Here is a 13,306-nt window from a genome sequence, read left to right as displayed (position 1 = left end):
TCAGTAAGGTTTACTCCCAGGTAAATAGGGTTGGATTCCAGCCACAGCCAGATAATTACAGAGTGCAATTCAGCTACATCAGAAACCAGCAGGAGGCAAATGTAGCGTATTTCATATTTTAGCTGGTATTTCCAAGCCCCATTTATTTCATTTCTCTTTTTTAAAAGAATTGTTTACCGAGTGAAGTCTGTCATTCTCATTTAGTTCCAGTCTAAAGTGGGGGTGGATTCATCAAAACTGGGGGGGGGGGACATTTTGGTGAATGGAGCCAGGTGTTGCAATGAAATCAGCAGTTCAACGAAAATTGCTGGTTTGAGACTGTGTTATGAATTCTTTTTAAAAAACATATCTTCACAGTGGCTGTATTCAGGCATTTAGAGCCTTAGTTAAACAAACACACAGCGGGTGGGGAGTGGGCACCAGCATGCTAGCTTTGCAACCTCCCACCTCAGCCCTGCCACCCTCCATGAATTCAAGGGGACTTGTTTGCAGTCACTACAGATGGACCAACCTGGCAGTTTTGGTATCTCTCTCTGTTTCTTGTTTTTCTAATCTTAAAAGTTCAGTTTTCCACATTTCTGCATCAGGGGCTTAAAAAAAAAATCCTCATGAAAACTTGCCAGTGTTCTAGTGTGAATTTCTCCTAGTGCTCTTATTTTTTCATTTTCTACCCGAATCACATATTTGCCTTAATATAACATGCAGTTTTTTTATTTTTTCAGTTTTATGCACACTTACCTATAATATGCATTTTTGTACACATGGCTTTGCTGGAGAACTGCACTTCAAAATTCACTGGACTGCAAATCTCACAGAAGAGCACGCCATTCCTCATCCATTGATCTGCTCACTCCATACATTTGTCTTCATGCATTTGGAAATTTAATGCATTTCTCCTTAGTGCAAAGTGAGAACTTGGGGAGGGTCTCTGGTCCCCCATGGCTCAGATGCATACCACCTTGAGCTGTGCATTCAATTCTGTGATCACAACTCTGTCTCAAAATCGGCAGGCCCCCATCTTGTTTAACTTTAGATGTTTAATGAAGATATTTTTTTAATTTAGCAGGCATTTTAAGTAAGTTGTACATTTTTTTTTTGTTACCTGCTTTGTTGTTGTTGAAGTGTTTGGATTTGATACCCCGCCTTTCACTCCCTTTAAGGAGTCTCAAAGCGGCTAACATTCTCCTTTCCTTTCCTCCCCCACAACAAACACTCTGTGAGGTGAGTGGGGCTGAGAGACTTCAAAGAAGTGTGACTGGCCCAAGGTCACCCAGCAGCTGCATGTGGAGGAGCGGAGACGCGAACCCAGTTCCCCAGATTACGAGACTACCGCTCTTAACCACTACAACACACTGTTGTTGTTGTTTAGTTGTGTCCGACTCTTCGTGACCCCCTGGACCAGAGCACGCCAGGCACTCCTGTCTTCCACTGCCTCCCGCAGTTTGGTCAAACTCATGTTCAGGGCCTTCTTTAGCATATGTGCTGCCAGGGTGCAAAAATCCGCCCAGCGCCAAATTTAGTTTAGCCCCCAAAGTTGTTGACCTTTTTTTGGAAAAAGTTGCCCGGCTGGCATCCCATTCACCAAAAGGTTAACCTGGTTTGCCTAAGCTACTAAAACTATGGCGCTAGGATGGGAAGATGTGGGGCAGGGTGGGAGAGAGATAACACTCCTGCTATCAGTTACGCCCAAGTTTTCTTTGTTGCAGGATATCTGTTGAAGGATCTGTCTGGTTGGATTTTGCAACATTACAAAGCAAGGCCTCTCTCCACCCCACCCCGCTCGCTCCTCACCATTCAATTCACCCTCACCCTGATCTTTCTCCTCTTGCTTTTTCTATATGTCCCCTCTCCTTCTCTCACTCTAACCTGCCACCACCCCACTCTTCTGTCTCTCGCCCCCATCAGCCCCCACCCCTGGAACGCAAGACACTTCCTTGCAATCCACTGAATAACTTAGCCAGAGAGAGAGAGAGGAGTCAGTTTATTTATTTATATGTCTTTCCCATTCCCCCCCCCCCCCCGGTGCCTGTTTCGTCTGCCTCGTGCTCTCTCTATGTTTTTTAAGTGTGGGGAGGGAGGGAGAGAGGGGACTCCCTGTCCAAAAAGCACAGTTAGGTGGAAAGAGGTGTATGTATACACAAAATTTGGGGTGGGGGGTATCAGTCTTGTTTCGGAAAAGGCTCCCCCCCCCCATTTTTTGCTCTTTCTGGTGATGGAATAGGGAAGCCGTGGAGGGGCGGGGTGGGCTTGCTGAAGCTGAGCCTTAGCTAGAGGGAGGAGAGAAAGTCGCACTCGCCGCACTCGCTGACACCCAGAGAGAATGCAGGAATCCTGTGGCTCGCTCCCTCGCCCACCTCTGCCTTGCCAAGCCCAGCAAAGCAGGGTGGCGAGGCTGGGGGGGGGGGGGTGGAGAAGAGAGGGAGGGGCGGGGCAGCACAGGTGGAAAAAGAGGTGGTGGTTGGGAGGAGATAACGGCGGCAGGTCCGGCCCCGCTTCCCTGCCTGGGGAGGTGGGGACAGGGACTTAGGTGGCTTCAGGTGCGGGTGCCTGGCGCCCCCCAGAATTCGGCACCTGGGTGCCCCGCACCCCTTGCAGCCCCAGGTGAAGACGGCCCTGCTCATGTTGGTAGCTTTGAGAACGCTGTCTGTCAGGGAACTGCCATCAGTTCAGGAGGGAGAGAGGAAAAGCCGAATGGATTATAGAGAACCCCCAGGGATCGTGGGGAGCAGCTCCTCTTCAACGGAGGAGAGTAAACACGCCTCCAGTGGAGAGGAGCTGCAGGAGTCGGAAGTGGCGAGGCGGTGCCAGGACTCTGTGCCCGGGAAAAGCGGGGAAGAGAGGGGTCCTCCGCCACCCACGTCCTCCTTGCGCAGAAAGCATTCGCGCAGAGAGGGGAGGCGCAGACTTGGCGTCAAGAAGTTGCTTGGCTGGGGAAAGTTTAAGAACCGCCCACTCATGGATTCTGCCAGCGATTGAGCCAGCCACAGGAGAGTGGGGCTCCGGACAGATAAGGTTTAGTTTGGCAGCAAAAGCAAGGCTTCACAGCCAAGCAGGGAAATATTTGCTTGCTTACTCTCAAGCAACCCCTTGGAAACATTACACTGTCCAACCATCTCACCCTCTGTCGTCCCCTTCTCCTTTTGCCCTCAATCTTTCCCAACATCAGGGTCTTTTCCAGGGAGTCTTCTCGTGAAGTATAAATATAAATATTTGGTATATATACCAAAGTATAAATATTGGAAATAACTAAATAAAATAAACAGTTCTAATAGACATTGGCAGCCAGTGAGGGGGGCTGCAGTAAATGTGGGGTCGCAGTTTTGGGTGGTAGCCACATATTTAGTGCAATGCCTATTTTGGCTCTGGTTTTGGCTTGGCCTACCCACAAAGCACGGTGAGATGGTAGACCCATGAAATGGTAGAATGGATTGTACCACTTCAGGCTGGTGCCCCAAGTTCCCTGAAAATGGAAAGCTAGCACAATAAAGAGTAGGATAGGCTAGAAGTTATACCCTTGATGGGTTAGTTCATCCTGGTTTTGGCTCCTGGAAAACTTGCTATCTTCATTGCAGGCCTTTTCCACCTGACCTGGGAGGGCGGGGCCCTGACTGACTCCAGCTACAAAAGCAGAAGCTGCTGAACAAACTCTTAGGTTAGGATGTTGGGGCGGGGTGTTGTTTGTTGGGGGGGTTGTTGCTCTTGTTGCTGTTGGTTTTCTGTATCTTTATTTTAGATTTTGTGATTTATGTGAAAATTATTCAGTTTGGTTCTGTTTTTTATGTTTAGGACTGCTTTTGTTATGTTGCAGTTGCATATTGTTTTCATGTTGTAAGCCACCTTGAGCATGGTTGGAACTGTGGAAAGGGGTCATACAAGTAAAATTATGTATGTATGCATGCATCACTCACAGGGAAGTATTTCCTTTTCCTTTTCTAAAAGCATGTTAAAAACTTCAGCCCCATACACCTGGAGTCCAAAATGGTATAGTCATTTTGCTACCTTAGTACTCTACCACTTCATACTGCTGCATGTGTAGAGACCAGACCGTTCTTGTAAACAATGGGCTGGTTCGGGGCTTCAGAACCTTTGGCCCATTCAGATGTTGGAGGACTGCAGCTCCCATGAACCCTGGCCAGCATGGCTGATGAATTCTGGATTCTGGGAGTTGTAGTCCGGCAGCATCTGGAGGGCCAAAGGCTCCCAATCCCTCACTGGTTGAAATAACTAAATTTCCTGAATGGAGGGGAGTGCCCAATGTATTCGCACTGGGAACATGGAAGAACAAAGTGATAGTCAGCATGCATTCCTTAAGTTTGCAAAGCTGCAAGGCTCTTGTGTTGAATAAGCAAAAGGCATTCTTTAAGGTAACATCTAAGAAAAGTGTTGTCTTTTCTAATTGCTGTTATTCCCGTTCTATACCCTTTTGTCTAGCTTCACCATCAGGATTCTTAGGGGGCTTTTTACTTTTTATTTTCTGTATGCTCTCATCCATGAATGCTAAGATTCAGCACAATACCTTTCTCTAGATCCTACACAAAACCCAGGGAAACCTTTACATTTTATCCCTGCTTTATGGAGTTTTTTTGAAAGCCACTGCCGCCAAAAGTGTCTTTATTTAATTGAATCTACCCACAAAAACAGAGATTTTCAGACAGAGAAAGAAAAAAAACCAAGCCTTCATTTTCAAAATTAGAAAGTGTCTAAATTGCCGCATTTCACACACACAAAACCCGTTTATTGAGCATCACAGCTGCTCACTGTATGATCCTTTGTATTTGGGTGCTGGTAGATATTTATATCTAATTAGCTATCTTACACGCCATCAGGCAATCTGCATTTAGGGGAAAAGAAAGCTAAACCGTATGGAGTCAAAAGCTGCCAAAACCCTGTAGTAGAGTGGTTCCAGTTCAGGCATGCAGTGCAGAGCAGCCATTATCACACCATAGAAATATTTGTGGACATTCCCATGCTTAAATTGAGAGGCTCAAGACAGAAAGATCTCAATCTGTTGTGTATTGTCCCATACTGGGTTCATTTTACTTTGCTTCTCTGTAACTGAACCTGAGGAACTGGGACTACGTTCAAATAAATACATTCAAATTAGTGCTATTTTTCTAGAAAACGGGGTGCTGGAACTCACCATGAACACCTCCCTTGTTCTTTTATAATGGCAATGGTGCCTGTCTGAGAGGTGCCAGAACTGAGTTCCAATGAGTTCCAGCTGAATAAAGCCCTGGTTCAAATTAATATAAAGCCATATTTCCCTTTGCTGTTGACCACTCATATGTTCACATTAGGTAAAGGTAAAGGATCCCTGACAGTTAAGTCCAGTCGCCGATGACTCTGGGGTTGTGGTGTTCATCTCGCTTTACAGGCCGAGGGAGCTGGCGTTTGTCCGCAGACAGTTTTTCCGGGTCATGTGGCCAGCATGACTAAGCTGCTTCTGGTGAAACCAGAGCAGCGCACGGAAACACCATTTACCTTCCCGCTGGAGCGGTACCTATTTATCTACTTGCACTTTTTGGTGTGCTTTCGAACTGCTAGGTTAGCAGGAACTGGGACTGAGCAATGGGAGCTCACCCCGTTGCGGGGATTTGAACCGCCGATCTTCTGATTGGCAAGCCCAAGAGGCTCAGTGATTTAGACCACTGCGCCACCCGCGTCCCATGTTCACATTAGCTTATGTGAAAACTCTTTCTGTGCTCTGCTGCCTACAGTGTAAGCAGCCTCAGTTTTTGTAGCTGGAGTCAGTCAGGGCCCTGCACTCCAAAGTCAAGTGGGAAGAGGCCTGCAAGGCAGGGAGCAGGTCTTCCAGGACTCACAGCCAATATGATTGCTTGCTTCACATACAATTCTAATAGTTCTGAAACTATGTAGAGAGAAAACAACTTTTTGAAATCAGGAAAAATAAGGAGGAAGTGAATAGGAAGGAAGGAACTGTGATGGAGTGGCATTTGAAGGAGGTTGGGGCTGCATTAAAAATGAGCAGCCTCTGGTCTGCAGTTTGCCCATATGTGTACTCTGACCTGGTTCAAAGAAACAATGATTGCATGTGGTTGATTCCCCCACCCTACTCCCCAGCAAATATCATTTATGACTCTTTGTTAAGGTCATGCTCTAACCATGTAATTCCATATCTCAGGTTGTGACACCGCATAATTGATTCACCTCTCTGAGCTGGGAGGACTGTTTGTCTGACCCAGATTTTCCATAAGATCAGGCTGAAGCTGTGATCTCCAATGCATCGGCTGACGGAGCTGCTGTTGTATGCAATGGGACTATTGTCACCGGCCTAAGAAAGGTCACTTGTGTTATCATCCTCGCTGCCCTGATGTGCTGCTCACCTGCCCTTGTCTGCAGCAAATGCACCAGCTTTATCCCTCTGAATCCACGAGGATTGTCCCCGCCTGCCCTTGAAGGCAAATATTCATCACATAAAATTCCTCTGCTCTCAGCTCACTGATGTGCTCTCATGAATATCTGGGAAGGGATGATAAATGCAGCCCCAGTAGTGTTTAACATGGCAGCTGACCACTTTTCCCATATCTGTTTGTAAGATCAATCCAACTTGCCTTTCCCAAGAGCAAGGACCTGTTAGAAAAAGGAAAGCAACTGTCACTGCAATTTTTCTTTGGCTGTCGCCTTGCCCCTTTCAATGTTTTCCCTCAGTCATTTGCAATGTCACTAAAATTAGTGTTGTGCCAGAACCTGTCCTCTAATTTCCTGATTTTTTTCCTCCTCTCCTGCAAAGGAGGCTTCTGTTTTTCTGCTTCAACCACAGGGTGCTTCAAAATCTCTTCAAAATTTTTGGTGCATACAGATTATATCTGACCCTATAATTGCAATGTGGCTCTCTGATGGGCAAATCTGTCAATTTCAGTTTCTCTCAGATTGTACCCCCCCCCCCCCATCTTAACTTCAGAATGTATGCAAAGGAGGACAACTAAGATGGTCAAGGGTCTGGAAAACAAGCCTTATGAGGAACAGTTGCAGGAGTTGGGTATGTTTATCCTGGATAACAGGTGGCTGAGAGGAGATGATAAAAAAGGTAAAGGTACCCCTGCCCGTACGGGCCAGTCTTGAGAGACTCTAGGGTTGTGCGCCCATCGCCATCTTCAAATATCTTAAGGGAGGAAGATATCACCTGGAGGATGGAACAAACTTGTTTCTCCTGCTCCGGAAGGCAGGACCCAAACCACTGGCTTCAAGTTATAGCAAAGTAGAGTAAGAGCTGTTCAACAGTGGAACAGACTCCCTTGAAAGGTGGTAGACTCTTCTTCCTTGGAAGTTCTTAAGCAGTGGTTGGATGGCCACCTGCCATGACTGCTTTAATTGAGATTCCTGCTTTTCAGGGGGTTGGACTAGATGACCCTCAGTGTCCATTTTAACTACGATTCTGTGAGTCCATGATTCTCTGCATTTTCACATCAGTTTGAGATTTTATTTTTATGAAAATGAGTTTCCTCGTGAAAACTCACCAGCATTTTACTATGATCATGTTTGTATATACATCTTTGTATGTAATTTTGCCTAATACCAATTTTTTTATTTTTTATTTGCAATTTTGATGAATAGATGCATTTTTTTATGCCAACAACAACAACTTTACTCTAGATTATGCAATTTTGGACACATTGCTTGGCTGGAGTGCAGCATTGTAAAATTCGGATGTCGATTTTTTAAGGATGTCCTTTTACATTTTACATTTTAAAAAAGAGGGGGATAACACTACCACATTTTGAAGAAGAAGCAAATCTCACCATCATCAACAATTAACAATTCTGAGGCAGATGGTAGACAGCCTCTCTGTCCTTTTAGGAACACCTAGCTGAGGATGTCATTGGGCTTTCAGGTACTGTGTGAGCACCTGAGAAGACTGAATAATCAAGAGTGCAGAAAAGGACAGCCACAATCACCTTTTGGTCACCTTGAAAGTCAGGTAAACACAACAAAATCCCCGCACTCCGAAGGGATGCATAAGTGAAACAAAAACCCTGCCCCCCCCCAGCTATGAGAATTTCCTCAAATACTTCCCTCTAATAATTTTAGAATGCAAATTCTTTTCTTATTAGATGACAGGGAATGTTGTTGTTTTTTTAAATGTGGGCGCCATGCTAATTAAAATCCTCAACATTGTTGAATGCTTGCAGTAATCTTGCCCAAACAGAAAAGCAATATCATCTTGTTTGGAGCATTAAGTAGCACCAGGGTCTGTCACACACTGACCCCCATTGTTAGCAAGTGTGAAGAGTGGGATGGGAAAACTGCCGAACAGTGCAAACTCTGTATCGACACAGAGGTCACAAACAGCATGCAGCTATATGCTGTTACAAAAATGGATAAAGCTCACCAAAAAAATTCTATGCCCATTACTGATGCGAAAAAAGAGCAGTGCCATGAAGAAATATAATTGCTATGTAAAAAATAAATAAATGAAAGTAGTTATCAGCCTTCCTGCAAAAGATTTCAATAGCCATCTACATGGTTCATTGACAATCTGAATGCGGGTTAGGGCAGCAGTCCAAATGTTAAACTTAAAGGAACATGCTCCAGAAAGGCACAGGGAACATGCCACAATATAAAACCATCCATGCCCACACTCTGAATACCCTGAATGCAATCTTTATTCTAGCAAAAGTGATTTGAAATAATTGGGAGGGGGGATGTAAAGGGCAACAGCAAAGGTCAGAGAATAAGCTTACTTCCATCAGAGAAGAGGCTTAGAAGATTTGGCTTTGTCACCCTGAGGAAGATGATATTTATTCAAGATTGATTATGACTTTTACAAGACCAGCTCCAGTTTATGGGGTTGTCAGAAAAAAGAAAGAAAACAAGATCTCTGCTGGAACTAAGGCCTATCTAGTCCAGCATCTAGTGGCCAACCATATGCCTCTGGGAAACCCTCAACAGGACCTGAGTGCAGCAACACTCCCACTTTCCCAGCAGCAGAGATTCAGAACCATAGTACCTCTGACAGTGGACACAGAGCATAGCCTTTGTGGCTGGTAGCCACGGATAGCCTTATCCTCCATAAATTTGGCCAATCCACTCCATCCAAATATAGCCCCATGAGCCCACAATGGTTCCTCAAGATTCAATTTTATCCCCTATGCCAGTGTTTCCCAACCTTGGGCCTCCAGCTGTTTTTGAACTACAATTCCCATCATCCCTGACCACTGGTCTTGCTAGCTAGGGATGATGGGAGTTGTAGTCCAAAAACAGCTGGAGGCCCAAGGTTGGGAAACACTGCCCTATGCAATCTACTTGAAACTGCTGAGTGGGGTCATCTGGAATTTTGGAGTACATTGTATGCATCATACGTGGGGATGCCTCTGAAGATAGCTTGGAAACTTCAGCTGTTGCAGAATTTGACGGCCTGGTTGCTCACCAGGGCAAGCAATTACAACAATCCTGGCCCAATTGCACTGCCAATTTGTTTCCAAATCCCACCTCCCCCAGGATCAGTTTTATATTGATCAGGAAGGGATTTCAGCAGATATGTACAGATAAATGCAAAAGGCATTCTGTACTTTCGTAAATGTTCCTTAAGTACCACAACACAGTTTTATAATACAGTGGTACCTCATGTTAAGTACTTAATTCGTTCTGGAGGTACGTTCTTAACCCGAAACTGTTCTTAACCTGAGGTACCACTTTAGCTAATGGGGCCTCCCGCTGCCGCTGCGCGATTTCTGTTCTCACCCTGAAGCAAAGTTCTTAACCCGAGGTAATATTTCTGGGTTAGCGGAGTCTGTAACCTGAAGCGTATGTTACCTGAAGCGTATGTAACCCAAGGTACCACTGTACATATTTTGTTCCATGCAGAATGATTATATATATATATGTGCATGTTGCTTAGGAACCTGTCTGGTCTTGCTGGCCTCTTGCGACTCAATAAGATGAATTCATATTTAGAAAACACTACGGGTAAATTCACACAGTGCTTTTTTAAAGGACGTACTCAAGGGCACACAGTACCGGCACTGAATCCACATTATCAGTTTTTACATTTTACATCAGTTTTGGATCTACATTTGATTAATGGTGCCATCAGGTCAGGCTTTTCGGGTAGAAGTCCAAGAGCACCACTCAGCAGAACAAGCAAGAGGGCCACCAAATCTAGCACTGATGGCTTACCACTAGGGGTGGGTGGAGGTGCCAGTTCTGGTTTCTCTCCATTTCATATTTTTCCACTCTTAACCGAACTCAGGATAACTCAGTTGGTAGAGCATAAGACTCTTAATATCAGGGTCATAGGTTTGAGTCCCACATTGGGCAAAGGATTCCTGCATTGCAAGGAGTTGGACCAGATGACCTTCGTGGTCCCTTCCAACTCTAGGATTCTGTTTTCCACATATCTACATCCGTTTGCATTATTATTATTTTTTTAAAAAGTCCTTATGAAAATGTATCAGCATTTTGGTACGATTTCCCCTAATATACTCATATTCACAAATTGGATTTCCTTAATAGAGTGTATTCTTTGTACTCCATTTTCAACAATGTATGCATTTTTGTTTATATGTTTTTGATTGGCTGGAGATCTACATTGAAAAATTCAGAAAACTGTGAATTCCCAAAGGATGGCTTTGTTTCAGTTTCTGCATTGTTTCAGAAAGAATGAATTAGGTATGCTCACCTTTAAATGCGAGCTGAATCAAATTTCTTCACTATCTCTACTTACAACATTTCAAGTAAAATGACACACACAGCTGTCTAAGAGGGGGCTCCTCCATACAACCATTAAGTCCATAGTTCAGAATGGGAATACATTTCCCTGTCATGAGAAGTCCGTCTTCCCTGAAAATCTAGTCATGTTTTTGTTCATTGCTGTCTTCCTGCCATCAGCCCTTTCCCATGTGCAATGTGATGAAATTTAGGGAGGGACTACAGTTCAGAAGTAAAACAATTATGAATTATTAGTAATAATGCATGCATATTATTTTTTTAATTAATCAATAGGCGCCCTACCTGTTGAGATATTTTCTCCCAATGGTGGTTTCCACTGTATTTAAAATTGGTTTGCAAATGTTACAGCAGATGCAACAAATGGGGTGGGGTGGAGAGGGGAGATTGGGGGGAATAGTTCCATAATTTCATCTAATAAAGAAAGTTAATCAAATTAAAATTCAAGGACCCGCAGCACAACATCTCCAATATATACAACTCACTAAAAGCCAGTGAAAATAAGTAGGTCTACAAAGCCCTATTAAGCATTGAAGAGATATAAAGGTCCACAACTGCAGGGGGCACTGCTGCAAAGACTCTTATTATCGGTGGCCATCAACTGGTGAGCATCTGAGGAAGCCTTCTAATGTTGGTCTCAGGGTATGGGCAGGTTGATATGGGTGCAGGCAGTTCTTCAAGTAACCAGGGCCCAAACCATGTAGGGAAATAGGCCTGGGAACTCACTTTCTGCCAGTGAAACAGGTACAATCTAGGAATAGGTGGAATATCTGCAGTCACCTGACCGCAGACAGTAGCTGGATAGCCACATTTTGAGCCAGATATTCCTAGGTTCAACCCCCAGTATCTCTGGTTATGAAGAAGGACCTTTGCTTGACTCTCACGAAGAGCTATTGCTAGACATTGTAGAAGAAAGATGGCCAACATTTTATGCTCCGTGTATACTTTTGTATACTGGAAAAAACTGTTGTGCAGCACAGTACACTGAGCATAGCCTGCATGCTATTTTACTGGCTGTAAGAGAATGCTTATTTCAGTGGGGACAGACTTACAGGCAAGTCCTTTTTGCGTTCAGGTGCAGGAGCCAATGCTGGTGACCCTGGTCTAAACAATAATAGGCTAGATGAAAAAATTGCCAGACCTGCTGTAAGGCAGGCTTTTGTGAACTTTTTTCCTGCAGTTTATCTTTTGTAAGAAAGAATAAGGTTTCCCTATCCCTAGATCAGAGATGGAAAACCTGTGGTCCTCCAGTTGTTGTTGGACATCGACATATAAATGCCCCAGCCAGCATGGGGAACAGCCAGGGATAACGGGTTCTATTTCAGCAGCATCTGAAAAGCTAGATATTCCCTATCCCCCTACCAGTATTTATTATTGGTCTCTTTGGGGTGCAATATTAAACTCCAGATTGCTTTTTTCTGGCCCAAAACCGCAAAGCAAAAAACAACAAGCTATGCATATTTGTAGGGCATGCACTTTTAAATCAAAATCCACAGTTGTCTCTTCCAGAACCCAGGTGACAAAGAACAAGGAGATAACTGCACACATCTTGATTGTGTATAAACTCACCCTAATGCTGCTTCCCAGGAGATGCTCCCTTATCAGCAGGCTCCTCGATTGCCACATTCTCCGCTCTTCAGGATTGTTCTGTTCTCAAGATTTTATCCGAAGCACAAAGAGAAAGCTGGCAACAATCAACATAAAACCAATTTCTTGGAAGAACAGAATCATGTTTGCAGTCATGTTTTTTCTCTCTCCCCCCTCTCAATTCAGCAAGCGAATTTTAAAATATTCCTTAAACACGCTATTGATGTTTGTTATTTATATCCTCCCCCCCCTCTCTCTCCCTCCCTCCCTCCCTCCCCCCCTTTTGTATTTTCAAAAGGCTGGGAAGGAAGTAAATGTTTCTTTCCTCGAGGTGTAACAGCAAGAGGTGGGTGTTAATTTAGATAGAGTTCACAAGCGAGTGATATAATGCTGCGAGCGTTCCAGTAAATAGAAAACTGCTGTACATCTTGGGTAATGCAGTGGCGGCATTAAATAGATTGAACAGTTTTGCTGAAAAGAGATCCAAACCACTTTGAAGAGGTTTGTTGCTCAATTGGCAATCATTGTATAGGCAGTTTCCACTGATTTAGCATCTGGTAGTCAGTCAGAATTCATAATTCTGAATAACTGTGAAATGCTGCTCAGACACTAGCTTGTTCCAGTTGATTGTATTTTATTTATTTTTTTGTTACTTGGGAAAAGAAGAAGAGAGGATCAAAAATGTTGAAAGAAATCAGAAAATCTCATTAGGGGAAAAATGCATTGCATTTGTGTTGCTCCTCTAAACTACAGCCTTGAAATGCTCATTGGTGCTTGTTCATTGCAGGAGAGGAGCTATTCATGAGGCTCGTACTTTGGCTGGCTTAGCCCAAATTAGATAAAAAATGAATACAGCCTCAATTCCTTGGATGTGCAGAGCTGCAAGAGATACTAAACAAAGGGACTTGAACTTACGTAATTGTAGCTTTATCAAGTGCAAATCCAGGAGATCAGCACTGTATGCAAAGAGCCTCTGGTTCAATCTCCAGCATCTCCAAATAGGGCTGGGGGAGGAATTTTGTCTGAAACCTTG

Source organism: Podarcis muralis, chromosome Z (genome assembly GCF_964188315.1).
Source record: "Podarcis muralis chromosome Z, rPodMur119.hap1.1, whole genome shotgun sequence".
NCBI classification, from domain to species: domain Eukaryota; kingdom Metazoa; phylum Chordata; class Lepidosauria; order Squamata; family Lacertidae; genus Podarcis; species Podarcis muralis.
The sequence above is the reverse complement of the archived record's forward strand: the minus strand, read 5'-3'. Positions refer to the sequence as shown.